The sequence below is a fragment of the Thunnus thynnus genome, chromosome 16 (genome assembly GCF_963924715.1).
Source record: "Thunnus thynnus chromosome 16, fThuThy2.1, whole genome shotgun sequence".
Taxonomy (NCBI): domain Eukaryota; kingdom Metazoa; phylum Chordata; class Actinopteri; order Scombriformes; family Scombridae; genus Thunnus; species Thunnus thynnus.
The window spans coordinates 13151704-13172705 of record NC_089532.1 but is presented as its reverse complement, the minus strand read 5'-3'; the positions used below and the strand labels follow the sequence as shown (position 1 = coordinate 13172705).

Below are 21002 nucleotides of genomic sequence, written 5' to 3'. Positions count from 1 at the left end.
TCTTTCCCAAATTAATTTGGCTAATCTGAGATTTTTTTAAGATCTTTTTGTTTGACTGCACGCGTTCTCTCCCCTGTTAGACTTACAACGTACAGCGTTATAGTACTGAAAGTAATGAAAAACTTCTACAAAAACCACAGAAGTAAGTTGCAATAAACCAGAATTTCTCTTCACAAAACATCCGTCTTGGCTGTAGAGCTTTCCATTAGGATCAAATGATGTTTTTCATCCTGGTGTTCATGAAACCATTTTTCAATCTATGTAGTAATGTGTATGAGGGCCTTATCAATTTGGACTTTAGGAACATAATGAGGGTCTCTCTAGTCCTGTAAAATGGTCTCAAATTCCTCTGCAGTTATGGTGCCCTGCAGAGTGATCATTGGACCTAATGACTCTGAAAAGTTGGCTGACCATACCATTCCAATCCTACACCTTGTTTAACAGATGACAACAAATATTGTGGGCCGAGCCTGAAGGATGACTCATCATCAAACCATATTGCTTTTCGGTAATAAAAATCGGTAATAAAAAACACTGTTAGTTGCAGCTCTATTAATTTTTTTTTAGGTTTCAGGTCTACACTTACACACACATACACACAAGCATCTAATCGTCAAAAACATGAATTAACTGGTAAAGGACTCTCACGTATTGCTGATGGCCTGCTAACATGCTGCATGTACAACAAGCTAATGTACTTTTAAAGAATCTTTAGCCTTTTTTCATGTCATGATTTCATTATTTTGTCCACCACCTTATTTCAGGAGGAGCGGGAAGCTATTGTATATGTTAAACTATTCAAACAATGAAGAACAAGCCAAACAAAGGGAAAGGGTTTACCTGATATATTGTAATTCTCTATTATATACTTGAAGTAGCTTAATATGGACATTGTCTTATTAGCATGACAAATACACAATGTTATCTGTGTGTGTTTGCGTGTGCATCCTTGTGTTAATGTGTATTTGGGCAAGGACATGGGACAACGGGACTTGTAAATGAAATCAAGGTTTTTATAGTGTCTCTATTTTTTTCCCCCCATAATATCGTGTGAAAGATTTAGCCATGTGGAAGAGTAAGCAGAGCTCCCTCGTGGTGCCTGTATGAATCTATTCCTCGCACTTGCGCCACACTGGTCAAACTAATTAAATTACTACACCAGTATGTAAGTAATTTTATGTAAATAATGGTGTTAATGTTCTGCGTCGTGCTGTTGATGATGGTGCTGGTGTGTGTTCGTCCTCTGGTGGCTCTTGTCTGTGGGCCCGGCAGTCAACGGCTGGAAATGAACATGTACGTTTGCCAAGAACAGTCGACAGTCTGCCCTAATTTTGTTCTCTCTAGTGTCTGTACATTCAAAAGGATTTAACATATCTTAGTTGGCTTGAGGCTAGAACAGTAGTGGGACTTGAGTAGAGGGTGGTTAAGATGCACACGGCTATTGATGTCAGTACAGATATATCAAGATTTAGACTTATTTTTGGTCAAGAGGAACATTTCTTTTTAGGCATACAGCAGGACAACATCCATTATATTGTATTTTAATTGTATTATAATGTAAGGTATCTGAATTTTGCATGTTTCCAAGACATTGTTTAATGTGACTTTTAAGACAGGAATAATTTGAAAACACTTTTATGGACTCACAGACACAGATACAACTAAACTCAACTCAGCCTCCATCTCATTTTTCCCTCACCAAACATCTCCGTTGGTATCCACCCCCCCACCACCCCTCCCTTTTCCTCCTCTGGCTGCTACAATTCATACAGCCACGGCGGAGCGCAGGATTTACACTGGATTTTTGTTTCAGCCATCTATGGAATTAAGAAGTGTATCCTAGCATTTCATTAAATCCTGCCTAATGAGATGACTGTCTCTCCCCAAAGAGCAGATGATAAAGTACCCTATGCCATGGTGCATAAATTAGTATGGTGAGGTTAAATGCTGGAACTGACTCATGTTTCACAAGAGGACCCTAGCAGTTAAATCAACTCTCATAAATACTGCCAACTGCAGGCTGGATTCACCTGCCTACTTAGAGCTTGCATCCAAACTGGATCGTTTGTTGTATCGTAATGGAGTCAAAAGGCAAAAAAAAAAAGATAGGAACATCATTTTAAGTTTCTATGTATAAGACAGAGTGGTTAATGATTTCAGCAATTCCAGTAGCATTTAAGTCCAGGCATTTTGGTAGTCTCTCTTTCCTAAGGTGTGTAATTATTGTTCTGTTTAGACCACAGAAACAGTCATATATTGCTTAGTCCCCTTCTACTCAAAAATGTGTATGTGGATTGTAACATCACTTTGATGTTTGAGCTTCACTGTACAGACTGATGTATGTGCTGGGCTGTTTTCACATCGTTTAAAGCTTCTTTGCTTACCTTAAAGGACGGGTTTCACAATTTTTGTGTCTGTCCTAAAACAATAGTCAGGTGTCCAAATGAACACTGACACATTTTTTTTATTGCCATAATCATTCCTCCTAATAATGAACTTTCGATGTAAGTGCAAAAATGTGTTTCAAAATTTTCTTGGACGCTAATATGAGCTTTCAGTCTTCCTAATAAAATCCATATTTTAATGCCTTTTTAATGCCAAATTTCCTCTTTTTGTTACGATCCTTCCACTGCAGCTGAACAGGAAAACGCTGTCCATCGAGACACAAAGAGGAAATTTTTTTACTGAACGGATCCACTGTATTTGAGTAACTCAGACGGCTAAAGCCTCATATTATCTTCAGATAAATTTCTCAATACATTTTTGCTTAAAATGATAGAAGAGATTTCCGCACACTTAGATCTATGTAGTGTTTCACTTAATTGGGCATTTGGACTAATTGATGCTTCCAGCACCTTAACAAAGATTTAGCCGAGTGAAGCTGTGGTCATCCTGTATTAATACATTTTTTTGCTCAAAACGAGGACTGTGGATTTTGTCCCTGATCACTAACATTGTAAACACATTAGTAAGGGATCTTATAATGGTCACTATGAACAGGAGGAATGATTTCGGTAAGAAAAACCTGTTTCAGTGTTCATATGGGCACCTTACTGTTGTATTAAGACAGACTTGAACAATTGTGAACCCATCCTATAAATCTGAGTGAAAGAATCTACATACAAGCAACAAATAACTCTTGGAAGCTAATCCTTGTCCAATATGCAACTTATTCAAGTGTGATGTGGAAACTTTAAACTTTTAAATTGAATAATATTTTTATGCTGGAGAATAAGGAGAGAATTTTACTTTTCCATTAAAAAAAAAAGTCTTATGGTATGTATCACATTTTTAAAAAATCAAGCAGTATTTTCAAATAATTCATAGCTTTAATCTACCAGCAAACTTTTAGTATTTCTATGGAGAAGACTCAGCTGTATGACTGATTAACTAAAATACCCAGTCAGAACTGAAATGTATTAATTGTGGGGCTTTTTCATTGTTGTATCCTTTCTGCTATTTCTGTGGAGGTGGGTTTGAGAATACAAAATGAGTGATGATAATCAGTTTGATATATATTTCAGCCAAAATTATATTACTATAATGAGGGGCCCCACATGGCTCATGCACTTTGAAAGAGGCATTTCCGATGTATTAGTATAATTACCAGTGATGAGAAAACTAACCAAATTTCCTTTCATGAGTTCATCTGAGCTGCAGTTATACCATACACACACACACACACACACACACACACACACACACACACACACACAGCGAGAGACAGACAGAGAGAGGAATTGAGAGAGAGAGGAAGAGAGAGAGACAGAAATCATCGAGAACTCAAGAGTGGGGTTCATGCCTGATTTGATCATTGCTTCTAATTGGAAGATAATTTTCATAAAGCCCTTCAAATAGCTGACAGCTTCTGTCCTCCATTTCTGTCTACCTCTACAACTCTTTCACCATATTTTTCCATGTTTTAAAAGATGCCCTCGGCAGAAGGGGAATGATTGGAGGGGATGCTGGGACTTTGCTGATATTCCAGGTATTTTAAGATTTTGGGTCCACATGGGTGTAATGGACTTATTCTCAAGCAGTTCTTGTCTCTCTAATTAGTGGTCCCCCCTCGAGCCGTAACAAGGGCACTGACGAGAGAGGCTTTTTCCCAATGATAATGTGAATGGATACCTGCAGGGGGAGATTTCTGCACTGTTCCTCATCCTGTCAGCCACTCTAGGTAACACTGGGGCTTAATGAACCTGAAAACAAGACACTGTGTGTGGTGAGGGGAGTGTGTGTGGGTGTGTGTGTGTGTGTGCATAAATCCAGATGGGTACTGTACAGTACCTTAGAGCTGGTAATGGTATATTTTTAAAAGTAAAGTCTCTAGTCAGAAATAGACACTCTTACACTGTTATGCTGATGAACTCAATTATTTGTCTGCGTGTTTTGGGTTCTCACGTCAGCTGTAAAGGTGAGACAGGCGTCGGCACCTCGCCGCATACACAGAGGCACAGTTTACCTTGTGTGAAAGTGCAAGAATTCGAGTCAAACCGAACACGTCTTTCCCACTGGAACACAAGAGCTGCTGAACATGTAATGTGATATGTATGTCCTGCCTGTGAGATGGCTTGACTGATAAGTTGACACCATGGAGATGCATATCTAGGATGCACGCAATGTCACAAATGTCACGTAAGATCGATCGAATGCCACGCTGTCTAAGTGAGAGGTCATTGCTCTCCATATACAGCCGGGGGGGCTAACGGGACAGAATGCATGGTCAGCACATGGTCACATTTTGGATGCACCATTTTTTTCCCTCCCTCCCCTCCTGAGTGGGTAATGAGCTGAGTTGTTGTTGGTGGAGCACACGTCACTCCGTGTGACATTAGACTCACTGAATGCTGCCAGAGCATACCCTGCACTTTGTCTTGGACAGTAGGCCCTTCCAATGTGGGGCTGCAACTACCTTCTCTAGCCTGCTGACATTGAATGATGTGTTTGTTTATCATGGCTGATAGATGTCATGTTAGACATGCATTAAGTCATTGCAAAGTGAGCCATGCAATTTCTTTCTCTTGTAATAGTGCTGTGGACCAAAGCAGAAAGCACTTGCTTGAGGACAAGGCGATGGGGGGAAGTTTATGACGGATTAAACAAGGTGAAAAAGCTCCAGTGAGTAAAGGATGAGCAGGAGAAATGTGGACAGGTTGTATGTTAGGTAGGTAGAGAGACAAAGAGACAGAAAAAGAGAGACAGAGAGAGGGAAAGAGTGTGAGACAGAGATGGAGGAAGGGAGCCACAGATGTGGCAGGGCCTCGGGCGATACAAGTCATTATGGTGTAAACTGCTCCAGTGGTGATGTTGTGGGGAGAGCAGAGAGGTCACCAGCTTGGGGTGTGTCAAGCAATACATGCACGCATACACATAAGCAGACGCACACACACAGAGGAAATTGAGAGAACATCTGGATATGTGCCACCTGCCTCGAGGAAGTCATCTAGTTTACATGCGGTACAGGAGGGGGTTTGTCCCTTCCTGGATGTGCAACCTTCATGCTAGCCTGCACCACTGGGAGAGGATGGAGGACGAAGTGGAGAGTGAAGAGCGTGCAAACCAAATGACACACTTTACAGGGATTAAGTGTTAAAGTAAACAAGGATATCGTGAGTAAGGACAGGAAATGGGGAGAAATACACACCGCCGTCTCCTCTGTGGACCCCTATCATGTCACCACAGTTGCTTGTTTTACTCAGCCACAAGGCCCTGGTCCAAGGCACCTCATGGATGCTTACTGACAAGAGCTATATCCATAGCAAACCCAATGAGAAGCATTAAATTGAGAGAATAATGAAACTGAAAACAACAGAAAAGATAAAAATGTGTTTAAAAAAAAAAAGGATTTAAAATTAGCTTTATTTTGTTTTTGTTTTTCATGTCCTCTTCTTGAGCCTCAAAGCAAAAAGGAAGAGAGGGAAGGAAGACGCCACAAAACTCAGTGCTAAGTATTGACCATCTGGCTCCAGCCCAAGCTAGCGTGCCACAAAACAATTGCATTCATTAGGTTAATTTATCATGGTGGTAAGCTCAATTTACTTTTGCTTGTGCGAGCGTGGCTCATTAAGATTCAGTCTGCCGTTTCCTCAGGCCGTCTTGTGATCATTCACACAGGGTTCACGCATTTTGGACCAGATAGGAAGCCACTCTGGGGTTATCTGCTAGACCCAAACTGTTTAAATAAAGGCAGCAAAAAGAAGAGGTGGAGAGAGGGATTACGGTGGCAAATGAGAGAATGAGAATGGGATGGGGGGGAGTGTCAGCGGAGGAGTGATCTGAAGAAGAATGCCGTTGAAGAGAAGTGGGGAGAAAGAAAGGCTCAGCTCTCAGTTGACAGAATGGATGTTGTGCGGGCCGTGGTGGAAGAGCAATGGAGAAAGAGCGAGGGAAGGGAGGCACGTGACTAAATGTATTCTGATAACTGAACAGCAGATGTCTCGCATGGAGCTCCTTTGTTGCCTGAACAGCAGGACCCTGCACTTCAGTGGGCTCACTTCACACCGCATTCATTTGCCTGCCAGCTGCCAATTTAGGGTAGAGAGAGTGAAAAAGAAGGAGAAAGAGAGGGAGAGAGAGAGAAGGGAGGGAGGCTCACACCAGTTCGTCCCTCCCCTCCCTCGGCATGTCTTGCAGAGAGGCTGCCATTCCGTTCTCTCTTCCCCCGGTGGCCTGTACAATTAGTGATCTGCATAGCCACCCACACCTCCACGTACTGCTCTCACAGAGCAGAGGGGGAGCTGCCTTTGTCTTTTGGCTGCTGTACAATGAGTCGCTTTGGACTTGGCTGGAAGCCAGGAACTGTGGCACAAAACTGCATGTTCTTGATGGATGACGAATACTCCCGGAGTCTTGCTTCCTGATGCAGCTGATTTGGCGGGTCAGAGATGAACTGCAGCAGCAGCCGTCAACAGCCCTTTTCGTTAAAACACCTCCTAAACTGTGGAAAGGGAGAAGTTTTTTGAATTGTGAACTCTTATTATCCTCCCAGGTACCTTTGCTCAATAGAAGCTCACTCTCATTAAGCCCACAAAGCCCACAGTTCATTAACGCCTGGGTGAAAACAAATTCACACCCCTTTGCTAAGTGATGTGGGCCGAGGCGTGATGGCATTGAGGCTTCAGCGAGGTTGGCTGTTTGAGGCGAGACTCAGGTGACTTAAAACCACAACTTCACAGCTCACCTGATGCTTGTGACCTTGCTGAGAACCAAATCACATCTCACTTTGTGCAACACATCCTCTGCCTTATGAACAAGAGGGAAAAGAGTGTGAAATTCTTATTTAGTTAATATAATTGGCTGTAAGCATACGTCTTATGTAATTTAGAGGTAAACTTTAGGCTTTATTCTCTATATATTGTCATTGCATTCTCCCTCGTTGCACAACAGCACCATGAACTTCTGCTCTGCTTGACTTTCACCATGTTATTATCTTAATTGTGAAGGCCATTCAGTGATGTGGGTGCTACGGCAGCTTTGAAGGGATTGCTAACCCCATTATTAAGGCTTGCGTGGTGCATCGTACAGGAGATAATACACGTATTGATCGACGACCACCAGCTCATCTAAATTGTGCTCACTTGTTACAGTACAAAAGGCAGCAAGAGCAGATCCTTCTCATCACCCTCCCCAATGTCAATTCACAGGACGAGCAATGGAACGAGCATTATCCCCACTTCCTGAGTTGGAGGGGGGGAGATGATAAAAACTTTTTGATTAAGGGAAGGGAATGTTCTATTTCATTCTGACTCGGGAAGCAGCAGAAAGAGCGGAGGATTAATCTTAAGGCCGTCGTTTTACTGCCTATCCCCACTCCTGTCTCAGAGCTGAAGAAGCGCGAGTGAATAATGGGGTGTCCATCAGCCGTGGGCTCAAGCCCAGATTGGGATTTTCTCTAGGGATAATACAAAGCAGGGCGACAATTGATGATTCATAATGTACAGTTTTAGCCTGGCGATAGCACCAGCTATTGTGGCGGGGTTGGCATTAGTATTACAGTATCTCCCAATGAGGTGTTCCCGCCTGACAGCAATCTTTGGAAGTGTTCTTCTGCTGAGGATGGGAGAATCATGAGTTTATAAATATGGATATAGAGAATCATATACTCTGTAATTCAGATATGTGACAAAATGCACTTTTAAGTCGTCTGAAGAACCATCTTCATTCAGTCATACATGCACAGTGTAATGTTTAAGAATCCTTTAAAAGGAAGGGAGGATCCAGATATGGCAGCATCCAGCTATGGCAGGAACCACTGAGGAATAATGGCACCTTGTTATGTTCACTTACTTAACTCTCTCATTATGTACACATGCAGCTTTACAATGAACCGAGAACAGTCCTGCTAACAAAGTTGTCTGGCTCTCCAGTCATGTGAGCAGCACCTGTCGTGTCAGGGAGTGGAGGCTGAGGCGGCGCTGGGGATCCATGGAAGGGACGCTATCCATCCGTGGTTCCATTTGATATTTAATTTAGACTTTTATGAGCCTTAGAGGATGGGCCATGTCATTTTTCTCTCCCAGGCTCTCTCTATAGGGATGGAGGATAAATTCCCTCCATCCGTGCAGCAGCCTAACCAAGGATTCCTCAGATTTATAACTGTATGTGATAGTGGTGATGCTGGTAGCAGACAATGACTGGACCACATCCAGCACATAGCAAATGGGTCTCTGTTCAGGTCATACCTGCTCTAACTTGGACAAAACTCTGCATAAAGATGCACATATTCATAGCAGGTTTTTGTAGTTGCTATAAAAGTTGACTATGGACATTATTACAGTGGCTTTATATCAGTTAGAAAGAACTGTCATGATGATGTCATACCTGGCGTCCTTAGAAGAACAATATTCTCATTTAAAAGCAGCAGAACAAAATCAATTAATTTAGCATTAATCAACAGAGTTAGTGATATTACGCATACATGTTTTTTATTTCCATGAGTTATGGATGGAGTAAAATAGGCGATATTCTGAGAGGGTAATTTTAAGGACCAGCAACGAGTTTTATAAACTAATCCTCTCCTAATGGTCTGTTTTAACGTAATTTATAGCTTCATTCATTACCCCTTTTGTATTAGTAATTATTTCTAAAATACCAAAGAGCCATCTTTTCTTTCCTGGTTCTTCTCAGGCTCTGATTTATCGCCTCGGCTCTGGCCTGATGCTGTCTTCCCAAGGTGTGACATTTCAAAATATTTATAGCTCTGGCACATTAAAGGCCTTCCTTTGAAGGTGACCGACCGCTCTTCCACACCAGTGTAATTAATAGAATCTCAGCTTGTTCGCCCTGTGTTATTTATCCACTGCATTCTGTTGAAACACTATGGAAAACAGCGAGATATTGGCTCTGCTACCTCAGCTCATAAACAGACATTTTACATCCGCCGGTTCCAGGATGCAATGAAGCGGTGGGCGATAGGGAGACCGTTCTCCGTCAAAGCCCCAAAAGTTTAATATTTTATTGATTAGATCTAAACCTTCTGTCCAAAGAGGCAATTAAAATTCAATTAAACTGACTGAAAGCATCATATTAAATTTCATCTCTTTATGAGCTCCAAGATAATGCTGGAGGACAAGACTTGGATATAATCACACCCTTTTTAGATTATATGATCCTGTTCATTCACAATAAAAGTGACACTTTTAGGTATACTTTGAATATTTCTTAACTATAACTTTCTAATGAACACATTTTATAGCCATTAAATCAACTATTATTGGGTATTGTAATAAAGAGACATGGCTGCTTTTTGTTCTGCACACCGCTTGAGGAAAGAGTTAGTTGTGTCCAATTTTTACCTGCAGGTAAACCAAATGTCATCAAACCAGAAAAATATTAAAGAAACAGAGGACACAAATAGATTTAGCATGTTTATTACAACCTCCATCATGCTTACCAACATCACACTTGGGAAACAAGTAAGGCGGCCTAAAACTTTGGTTTTATTGAAGTGCACACATAATGATAAAATATAATATAATAATAAATACTATAATAATATGTTTTGTTTTAAGTCTGTCTTTAGAGTGATACTCTTTGTAGAAGGATACAGCTTTATTTTCATGTAGCACAGCCTGGACAAAAGTGTGAAAAATATTTTTTAAAAACTGCGAAAAAAATGCATCCAACACATCTTAATTCTAACAAAAACATTTATTTATGTTTGATTAAAAAAATAGTGCCAGGACACATGTCGTTTCTCCATCATATTCTTTTTTTTCCTCCCTTCAAAGGTCAGAGGTCAGTGCTAAGCCACAGCAAGACCATTGATCCTTCAGCATCCACCGCAGTAAGCAGGCTATTTAGATGTACACAGAGAGCAGTGTGGGAGACTGAGAGAGGTTGTTATTACTGAGTGGCTCTCTGTTTCCCCAAGACTGTTTGCTCTGTGAGATTATTCTCTCCAGCTCCCCGAGCATCCTGGCTCCTGCCTCTGTGATAAAGATATTCATTTACCTGATATGAAAATCTTGTTCATGCTGATCCCAAATGACTCCAGATAATAGAGGAAGAAAGCGGGGAGGTGAGAGGAGGTAGCAAATGAGGATAGAGGAGGGTGATGGGAAGGGAGAGTGGCTGGAAAGAATGACATGAAATATTAATACGGTCTGAGCCAATGTGACACCTAAAGTTTGCATGATAGCAAAATAAGGGTTTGCATCAATTGTGAGTCTGAGATTTTTATTGATTTGTGGAGAACCCATTGCCAACACTTGCAAGTCAGTTAAAGTGGAGATCATACGTTTCTCATAGGTTTTAATGTGTTTGTCTGTTAGTGATGCCGCTGTTCATGACATGTGTATGTTCTTGACTATACCGAGGAGTTTTCCACTGTACACATCCTCCCCTTTGTGCTAATGATGAGATTCACATCATTTTAACTGCCTCTGAACGAGGAGGCTTGGCATCCATCCACTAACTCTTCTGCTGGGTTGAAGTAGAGAGATAGATGCTGAGAGACGAGAAGAAAAAAAAAAAACTAAATGTGTCCTCTCAAATGCATCCTTGTGGTTAAAAAGGATAAGATAGTCACTCCCCCTCATCGTGTAGCCAGCCTGTCTTCTCTTGCTTTATTTTGTTTGAGTATATGGCTCACTCATCTCAGGTTTTATTGTCTCTATCTCGGGGAGTGCTGCGTTCCCCTATAACACGGTCACCATGTGCGGCACATCAGGCAAGTTCTTGATTCTGTACTCAGTAATTTAAAGCCTTTATGGAATTGCAATTTCAGGGCTCAGTGCTTGTTTTTCTAAAATGTACTCAAGGAATTAGCTACTCCAGCCACAAATCAGTTGAATTTATGCACAGTTGTAATACACTTTATGGGCTCATGGTACATTGCTTCAAAAACAGCATATGTGAAATTATGATAAATATAATGAGGGTTTTTTTTTTTCTTCCCCTCTCGCCTCTTTCTGTCCCTCACCCTCCTTCTCTCACTCTCTCTCTCTCTCTCTCGACTGTGAGAGAGAAGGATGTGAAGCGTGTTTACTTACCCCATACAATACATTTAATGTCTTAGTAAGGGCCGCCAACAAAACCTGATTAATGTCCTCATCTCTTTTATTAAAGATAAGAGTGGCACTGCAGTCAGGAGATAGAGAGAGTGCCATAAATCTCAGGCAAAATGAGCAGTCAAATAATCACTCATCGGAAATGAAATCTACATACATTAACACTCGCAGACATTCTGCTGTGAATATAAACACAGGGCTACAGGCGATGAAGCCGGCTCCATTTATCCACATACTCGCGGTTAGGGGGAGGTAAAGGTGTCTGGAGAGGTTGAGCTCTCAGCTGGTGATGATGTTTAAGGGGGTCCTGTCCTGCTAAGCTACAGCCCACCAGACTAACCATGTGTCCAAGGAAGCAGACGCACCATCATTAGGGCAATGGATAAGTTGGATGGCAGAGGCAATTAAGCATCACCCTGAATAGGACATAATGTTGATCCATCCCTACGATTAATCAAGGCATGCATTAGACAGTGATGGGCGACCCTGTGCCTTTGTGACAAAATGATTCTTCATCCCGTGTTTGGGGATTGGGATCCTGAGGTCCCTAATGCGCCTTAGAGGCGCCCCAGTGAAACCCCGTCATTTATTCTGTTTCTGTCCCTGACAGCTATCAACCTGTCTTCTGCCAGCGAAGGAACATTATCTGAACTCCCAAGGCGGTTAGCGACAGAGACTAAGCTTATGAGTGGTGGTAGCACACAGGCAGATATGTAAAGCAATGAATATGCTTCCTTTCTTGTGTACTATCGCAATCAATGTCAACCCAGGTACATGACGTGCATGCATTCCTATACATGTACATACTGCAGACACAACATATAGTAGATGCATGCAAGCGTGTATTTACACATACACATGTGCTGCGGACATGTATGCACACATGCATGAAGCCATATATAAACACACTGTTATGCATTCACCGCTAATAGGGAGCCACATGTGCTTTTTCCTTCTCACACACATCACGGAGGCCTCCCTGTGACAGATGTCATATGTTGTGATTAAAAACTTATGGAGAATTAAAAACAAATGCACAATGCACTATGACTGCTCTTTGTTTTGGTGTCAATCATGGCTTAATCAAAATGAGCTTTTTTTTTTTCTTTTTCATTCACTCATTCTCTCTACTATGGCATCTGGCAGGGACTGGCTGACAAGGTGTCTTTACAGGGGAAATGACAAGGAATGGATTTTCCATGTTTGATAAAAGTCGTACACAAATAGTGGGAGTGTCAAACCACTTCATATGGAGTTGTGCAAAGTATTGCAGCTCTACTCAAAATATTGACAGCGATGCATGGCAACGTCAGTGGTCTTACTGTGATGATGACATGCTTGCAAGCTGATACTGTACATGTAGCTCATAGACACAAAGCACATTTATGGTTGTTAGTCTTTCAGTATTAGTCACTCATGATTGAAACACTATGTTGTATTTAGTTTTTGTTTAACTCTGCAGTCTTATTTTTTATAGTACATTCACCCTGTGATCCTTAAAAATAAGGAGAGAATATGACATTCAAATCTTTTTTATCAGCCAAACTTTTATCATTTACTGTGATACAGGACTATAATACGCCCATTATTTCTTATCTTAAATGTGTAAGACATCCAGTTGTTGTACTCTGCAGTTTTCTGCCTCCATCTCTGTATTCTCCCTCTGTCCATGGTTACCTATTCACCTGTGCTGCTGGATCATGAGAATGTCATTACCTCCGTCATTGAGCCAAGGCATCTAAGAGCCTTTTAACCTGGAGCAGGCCTGGCTGTGCAGCCCTGTGCTGATGGTACAATATGCTCCTTGTTATTCTAGGATCATTGACGCTGAAGCCCTGGCAATCAAGTCAGTTTCGTTGAAGCTCATTGGCTCAGTGGGGTCTCATCTCATCTGCGAGCGTGGAATGAGGAAAGGAGTGTTCGGGTTAGTTGGGTCGTTAGGTAGAAATTCTTTGATAATGGTGCATGTTACATTAGAGCCTTACAAACCAAGGATAAGTGTTTCAGAGTCTGTGTAATGTAATTTACAGAATGGTTATGGTAGATAAGAAATTGTGTGAAGTATGGAGATGAATAGTTCCTTATTAATCTATTCTACACTCATCACATGCTATACAGGCAAGACACACCAGTTACAACACGAATAGATTCATACATTTCAAGACACTTTTATTGCAGATGATATATGGCTAAAAGTATCTTTTCAAATTGCAAACCCAATGCAGTTAGTAGAAGGGTGTGATTGTTAGTGCTATCATCTTGTTTAAAACAATTGTCCAAACAATGGCTAATTTCATGTTGCATTAATAAGACATTCATAAATGGCCACTAGTTGTGAGCAATCTCTCAGCATTAACAGGAGCCTGATGAAATGTAGATCCATGATGAAATGGAAACAGCTGAACAGCTGAGGCTGGGGCTAACTGCAGCCACCAGATTCCTCTCGTATGGAAGTGGTGTGACACTTTATCTTTAGTCCTCTGTGAGACCAGCATCAAAAGTTTTCATGCAATGTGGTGCAACTGCAGTTGAACTGTACATCAGTCTTAAATATTTATAATTAATAATCATGAATGATTAATAATTGTCATTTTATGGTAAATCCAGAAAAATAAGCTCCTGATAAATCAAGGTACTTTAATGAATTAATGCAAAAATCACACAATAATTCAACATTATGGGACGTCCTGGTACCCTAATAGTTAACAAGGTCCCCAGTTTGATTCTAGCTAGCCACTTTTGTTGCTTTTCTTAACCGTCACTCTCCCATGTTTTCTTGACTATCTCCACACAAACAAATAAAGGCAAAAATGGCAAAAGATAAAGGTGAAAAATAAATCAGATAAAATAGAAATTTTTCATGCTCCTTAGTTGTATCAAATTCAGATTATTTGAACTTTTTTCTACTGAATTCTTGCAAGAGCCAATCAAAACACTATATCATGTCACATGACTTCCAGTTAGGTTTTGGGTAGCTACTATACTACGATCAACAGATAACCATGAAAATCTAGTAGTTTCAGTGTTTGTTGGTTAATATTGTACTGAAGTGTATAAATTTTGTTTTACGTAAGGTATACAAGCTAAAATGTCAGCTGGTATTATCTTAAAGGGGATGTATCATGCACATTTCCATATCTATATTTATATTCTGAGGCTCTACTGGAATATCTTTGCATGATTTACAGTTAAAAAAAAATCTTCATTTATCTTATACTGGTTATGCAGCCCCTCAGTTCAGCCTCTGTCTGAAATAGGCCGTTTTAGCTTTAAGGCCCCCATCCTGATGAGCCCACTCTGTTGTGATTGGTTAGATCCTGGAGGCTGCCCCTCTGCAGACTCTCAGTGGCTCTGGAGGCTTCGCAAACAAACAAAGTACACTGTAAAGAATTTCACTATAAAATAACACCAGCAAAGACGCCAGCATTTTATTCTTATTTTACAGTGCATCTACTGTAATTTATTTTAACTGCATATTACCATATATTGGATTACAGTATATGACAGTAGGATAACTGGGGGTTTTATTGTAATTTAACAGTGCATGCCAGCATGTTACTGTTTATTTACAAAGGGTAATAAAATCTGATACTTTTGCATTTAATTCCTACAAATGCCCACAAATTAAACAAAAGTAGACAACACTAGAGAATACACATTCAATAAAACATTTCTGTAGTTTATTACAAGTCCTCAATCATTTGCACAGCTGACTTTGTAAGACTAATAATATTTGAAACATTTGTATTAAAAAAGTAACAAGGTCCTGCATTACCATATTTGGAAGAAACTGTCTCCACTAAAATAATTAATGACAGGCTTTACTGAACTCATGAGCATAACCTCAGACGCTGAATTAAAATAGCATCAAGAACAGTGTAACAGAACTGCATTACAGCCAAGCTTGGAATCAAGTCCTTTGCACATGTAAATCTGAACTCCATGACAGTGAAAATGAAAGGGAGAAAGAGAAGAGAAGGAGAAAGAGAGCGAACTGTTAGAGGGGACTTGACTGCAGCATTTGGTTGCTATCCTCAATCACCGATGACGAGGGCCTAGATGAAGTCCCACTCAAAGTCCAGCAAGTCCTTCAATAGTATGGCAACATGCAGGTTGACACTTTCATCTGTTTTTTTTTTACCACCTTCCCGGTCCTTTTGGAAATAACCTTTCCATGGGTGGCCTTGCTACCTCTTTCCGGATATATACTGATGAACTATCTTTGAATGAATTCCAGGGTTTTGGAGGCCTCGTCTTGATACTTAAGGTGGAAAATGTAGAACACTGCAAACAGTGCAGCAAGTCCTGACACAAAGGTTGGCTGAATGCCCTTATAGACCACGTGCCTCTCTATGCCGATCATCCACTGGCTCTTTGTCATGGGCTCATTACCTAGCAAAATGAGCCGAGGAATGGCTGGTAGAGTGAACCTTCTCTCAACATCACTGTATGTGGCAGACACCTGAAAAGTCAAGAGAAAGTAGAACAAAATAATAATAAAAGGTATAGTTATAGTACATGTACAATCACAAGTCATTCATCAATCACTGGTTAATACTCAAATCAGTAAGAATCATCAGCCCATCTTGGCTCTCACCAAAATAAGCCATAAGAAGCTGAACTCCCAAACAGTGTATTCTGTCAATGGATAATAGTCAAGTAGTTTTTCCGGTAGTAATTCCAAGACTGTTTAGGGACCCCAGTATGCAGAAATATTCAAATACACCATTTTTAGAATAGCTGAAAATAACAAATTTATACTGCATGCAAAAAACTGCATGGTTTTTGCCAAAAATTGCATGGGATTAGCATAACGTGGGCATGTCTGTAAAGGGAAGACTCTTGGGTACCCATAGAACCCATTTTCATTCAGGTATCTTGAGGTGAGAGCAAGGGACCCCTTTGAAAATGGACACACCAGTTTTTCCCTCGCCTAAATTTAGCCTAAATTTGTAGCATTATTTAGCCCCCTTCTCGACAAGCTTGCATGACATGGTTAGGTATGCCTTAGGTATAGTTTCACATGATAGCAGTATACACTATAACAAATTTCTCTGCAAAATTACAGTAAACTACTGGCAGCTGTAGTTGCCAGCATTTTAGTTTTTTTTAGTATCACTACTAAAACTTACTTAACAGTTAATTGCCGTAAAAATCATAACAGTATTCTGCTGTAGACTGTGATGAACAGTTTCTTATTGTGAATGTTACAGTAAACAAATGAAAAGTTTAATTCTTATTCATATTATAATATTTATAATATCCTGAGCTGCCAGCAAAACTTAGTCTTGAGTCTAAACAGCAACTGCTTTACAAACTACTGTTTAAAAAAAATATAAAAGCACAAATAAACAGATTGAAGGAAAAACAATTTGTAATGCCTTCAAATGTCTTCTGCTATAACTGGTTCACAGCTCACTGAGTGAGAGGGAACCAAAAATGAAAATCGAGCACAGAGTGAGAGATAGAGAAATGAAACGACTGAATGGGAGACATAAACATTTTACACAAGAAGGAAACGTAACTTCCCTTTATGAAGTGATGTCAAATTCCTCAGAAGAGCGGTGCTGAGGATTCACTGTGAGATTTCCTGTCTTCTTCAGAATTACTTTCCCCAGCTGACCATAGTTCCCCTCTCAGGGTTAATCACAATGAAAACAACATGTACTAAATCACCTATTATGTCCCAGGTTTTAGCATTGCTTGGCAACAAACTACAGTATATTTGCAGCAACCTACAGCTGAGAAACACACACTTGGATTGAGCTAAGTTAACCAATATAACTATTCTGTCTTTTGGGGCCCAGCAGCAAACATATCTTAATCAACTTGGCTACATATATGAATAAACTACAATTGTTATGTGCTTTAGATAGTAGGCTATTATTAATTATGAAATTCATATGGGATAAACAAGGTGTAGGTATAAACCAGGCCGGAGTAACATTAATATTCACTGATGTGTAGTTCAAGAGAAAACAGTCATCCACAAATAATCTTTACACTAGACTTGCAAACAGCAGTGAGAATAATGTTTAAATACCATTTATTCAAACTTCTAACTGAAGAACACTACCTGAAAAAATACTCTCTTGTGCCTGTCAAGTGCTTGCTAAGATTATACCAATATAATGTTAGCAAAAATGAAACTTAGTCACTAATTGAGTAACCGGATGTACAAATGTAATTCTTTTTTCCCTTTACGATGTTACTGACCTTTTGGTTTGATTCCACAAAGGAAGACGAACAATGACTATATGATGTCAATGGTTGTGAGTCAATGTGACTTCTGCCCCTCCATTACTGCAGCAGTGAAAATGAAAATACTGTATTTTATCATCAAATCTTACAGTAACCTACTGTTAATGTCTGTTCTTGGTTTTGGCTCCAAAAAAATTTAAAGTATTTTACTGTATTTAGAGAGAACATACTTTATGGTTAGAATTTGGCTGTATTTTTACAGCAATTTATTACAGTGTATTCACTCTAGCTTTAAACCTGAGCCCACTACATTCTCTGAAAGAGAGTAATGCTGGCCGCGGGTGCAGACGCGGATCTCTGAGGATTTACTTTGCTATTAGCTAGCTAACGTCATTATGGCTAATCGAGCATGAGATGAATATTTAAAGGTATTTTATAATTATTAAAAAGTACAGTAAGATACCGTTGTAAATCCACAGTAAATTTACAGCAATTCATTACAGTGTAGGATTTCGCTTCTTTTTCTCATTCTTTACTCAAAATATAAACTTAAACTCAAATACATCTGTAAGTTCGAGCCCAAATTCAATCTGAAATATATGAGTGGACAATGTGAACAACCTGTGGAATAAATGGCTGTTCGTGGGCATGCGCAAACGATCTGATGTCAGTTTGATGGTGAAGTCAAGGTAACATTGCAAACGGAGCAATCAGAGCAGGCTGAAACCTCAGAGCATTTTTACATACGTTCATCTCAAGTTTTGGAACTTTGTCTATGCTTAACACAGACATCCAATATCATGAAAAATAACAGAAAATTACAAAAAGCATGACATGTACACTTTAACCATTAGAATGACTCCATCTGCATTTTTCTCTGGGTTGTTCAAAGGAAACGCCCACTCAACTGTTAGCAAAAAGCAGTGACGTTGGTTAGAGCGCTGATGCCCCCCACCACCCCCTCCCCATAACACACACAAACAGTTCGCTGATACTGTCTTCCTAACATGCTCGCTGTATGTTAGAGCGTGAAAAATTGTCCAGATATACTACGAGCGATGTCACAGCGCTGAGTCTGAGTGTGTGAGATGTTTATAAATGCACCGGACGAAGTGAAGGGACAGACAGCTGCTGAGTGTTGGGAGCTCTGGAGGAGAGCGCCGGGAACAGAGCCAGAGCTTCGGAACGAATAACACCTGTGAGTCACACCAGATTCTGCTCTGATCCGGAGCCATTTACTGGTGGGAGGAGATCTCAGTTTATTTTCTAAACTTTGAGCAGCGGCAACAGTGAGTGCTCCGTCTGTGTGTGTTTGTTAGCACATTTAGCAGAGCAGCAGTGTCTCCGTGGCTACTGGCTAGGCAGGCTAGGGCAATATGTGGACATTATATTGATATTGTGATATGAGACTAAATAAAGTCTTAGATTTTGGATATCATAATATCGTGATATGGCATAAGTTTGTGAAGTGTTGTTGCAGTAAGGTGATGTAGTTTTCTGAATGTACCAGACTGTTTTTAGCTGTTCTATTATTTGACTTTACCCACTTTACCCCACATTATTTATTTGTAGCAACGTCATCATGCAGAAACCTACGTCAGGTCACGATGGAAAAAGCTTTTAGAAGGGCTTGGAAAAATGGCACTACTGGGAAGCTACAGAATGATATAAATACCTAAAAAAAAAACAAAAAAAATATTGGACCTGCTCTTTAATGCGAGAATGTGTTGCAAATTAGGGTGTTGTCTTGAAATGTTTTGCAACAGTAAAAATTGCATGAACTTCATGCAACATGCAACTCTCCACCACAGTTAGGTCGCATGTAGTTTTACCCTGTAACAACAGCTGACTTCGCCCTGCAACGTTTTACCATTACGATTAGCATTCTGTGTTGAGTTGTGTTGAAACCCTGAGCTTCCATGATTTCCTCAGCAGATTCTCTGAAGCATCTCCAGTTTATCCCTCTCCCTGTGGGATGTCAGCCTCTGAGAAAACGAGGGGGCCATCTCTGAGGAGGTGGCGTCACACAGCTGCCATAGCCCAGCAAAGCTCCTCGAGGAAAGACATGTTGTCAGTGCGCATTAATCATCGGGCCCACCATCGGAAACAGATTCCCTTCATAAGCAATTTCACTCATTAGAGTTCAGTGCTGATTTGCTGATTAGAGTTACACTGAGGCTACTACACTGTGAGGGAAGGAGAAGAGAGCAGGAGTGAGAGAAGGGGAGGAGGGAGGGAGGGATGGATGGAGGAGAGGGGGAGAGAGGGTCTGACACATTTACAGTGATGTGAAAGCTGAGATGTTGATTAATGTGCATTGTTCCTGTCACATAAACTGAATAAATAAATATCAAACAAAAGCAGAGGGAGAGACTCGTTTACAAACCAGGAAATGAAAGTTCCATTTAGTTAGGGAGTAAGACAGACTAGGATGACAGTCTGTAGACATGACTGTAAACAAGAAATCACCACAGTGTAAGTCAAGGCCACGTGTCCGCATGCACAAAGCATCTGGTGTGGCTGTTTCAAGCTTTCCTTAAACTCACTCCATTCAAGTCTGTGTGACATAGACAAAACATTAAGAGGAGCCAGTCCCTCTGAAATCCACCATTGTGATAAGTGGACTCCCTGGGAAACATGACATGCTTCAATCAGCTCTTGAAAGCCTGCGGTCTGTGATTGGTTTCAAAATACTTACAATCCAAACAGGGTTAAAAACACATTTAAAAATAACATTACAGAATTAAAACCCATCCAGCAAGTGATGCATGCTGATAACAGAATATTCCATATTCATCCCTGCTTAGGTCATATTTAGGATTGGGCTGTGTATATTGATTTTCACATCCCATTCGCAAACACCCTTGTTTACATAAATAAACAATATTCTGTTTGCTGCCATGGAAACAGAGTTTACACAGTCCACAGAATCACCATTTAATGGAGTAAGATGTTTACATGCCTCAGAATGCTGGCTAATAATGGCATAGCTCAGCTGTCATATTCTCGTTTCTCATAACTGGGATATGTGTTTATCTGGGCTATTGGGAGTGGAAGATGGTGTTTACAAGCTACAACTCTTAAATGTAACACTTTTGTATGCCAAGTGATTTCAGAATATTAATGTGAACAGGGCTCCGGTGATAATCCTCTGGCAGTAATAGATATAGATTTTTTTTAAAAACATCATTATTCTATATTATGTTTCAATTTATTTCTAGATTTTTTTGACCTGAAAACAAAACCGTGACTGCAGCAGCAAAGTATAATTAATACAAACTTAACAGA

At 40.3% G+C, this 21002-nt stretch overlaps 1 protein-coding gene across 11 annotated transcripts in view; it reads left to right on the top strand.

Annotated features, from left to right (window-relative positions):
• The window catches only part of meis2a (Meis homeobox 2a), a 194784-nt gene that overhangs the window by 81679 nt on the left and 92103 nt on the right, over positions 1-21002 (top strand). Inside the window, exon 1 of one of the 11 annotated variants that reach the window (XM_067613990.1) lies at positions 4082-4180. The exons of 9 other annotated variants lie outside the window; for them this stretch is intronic. The gene's annotated coding sequence lies outside the window, so the exon portion shown is untranslated. Of the gene's footprint in view, positions 1-4081; positions 4181-13319; positions 13438-21002 lie in introns of those variants that run through there. One more of the 11 variants, XM_067613991.1, reaches the window with a different exon arrangement.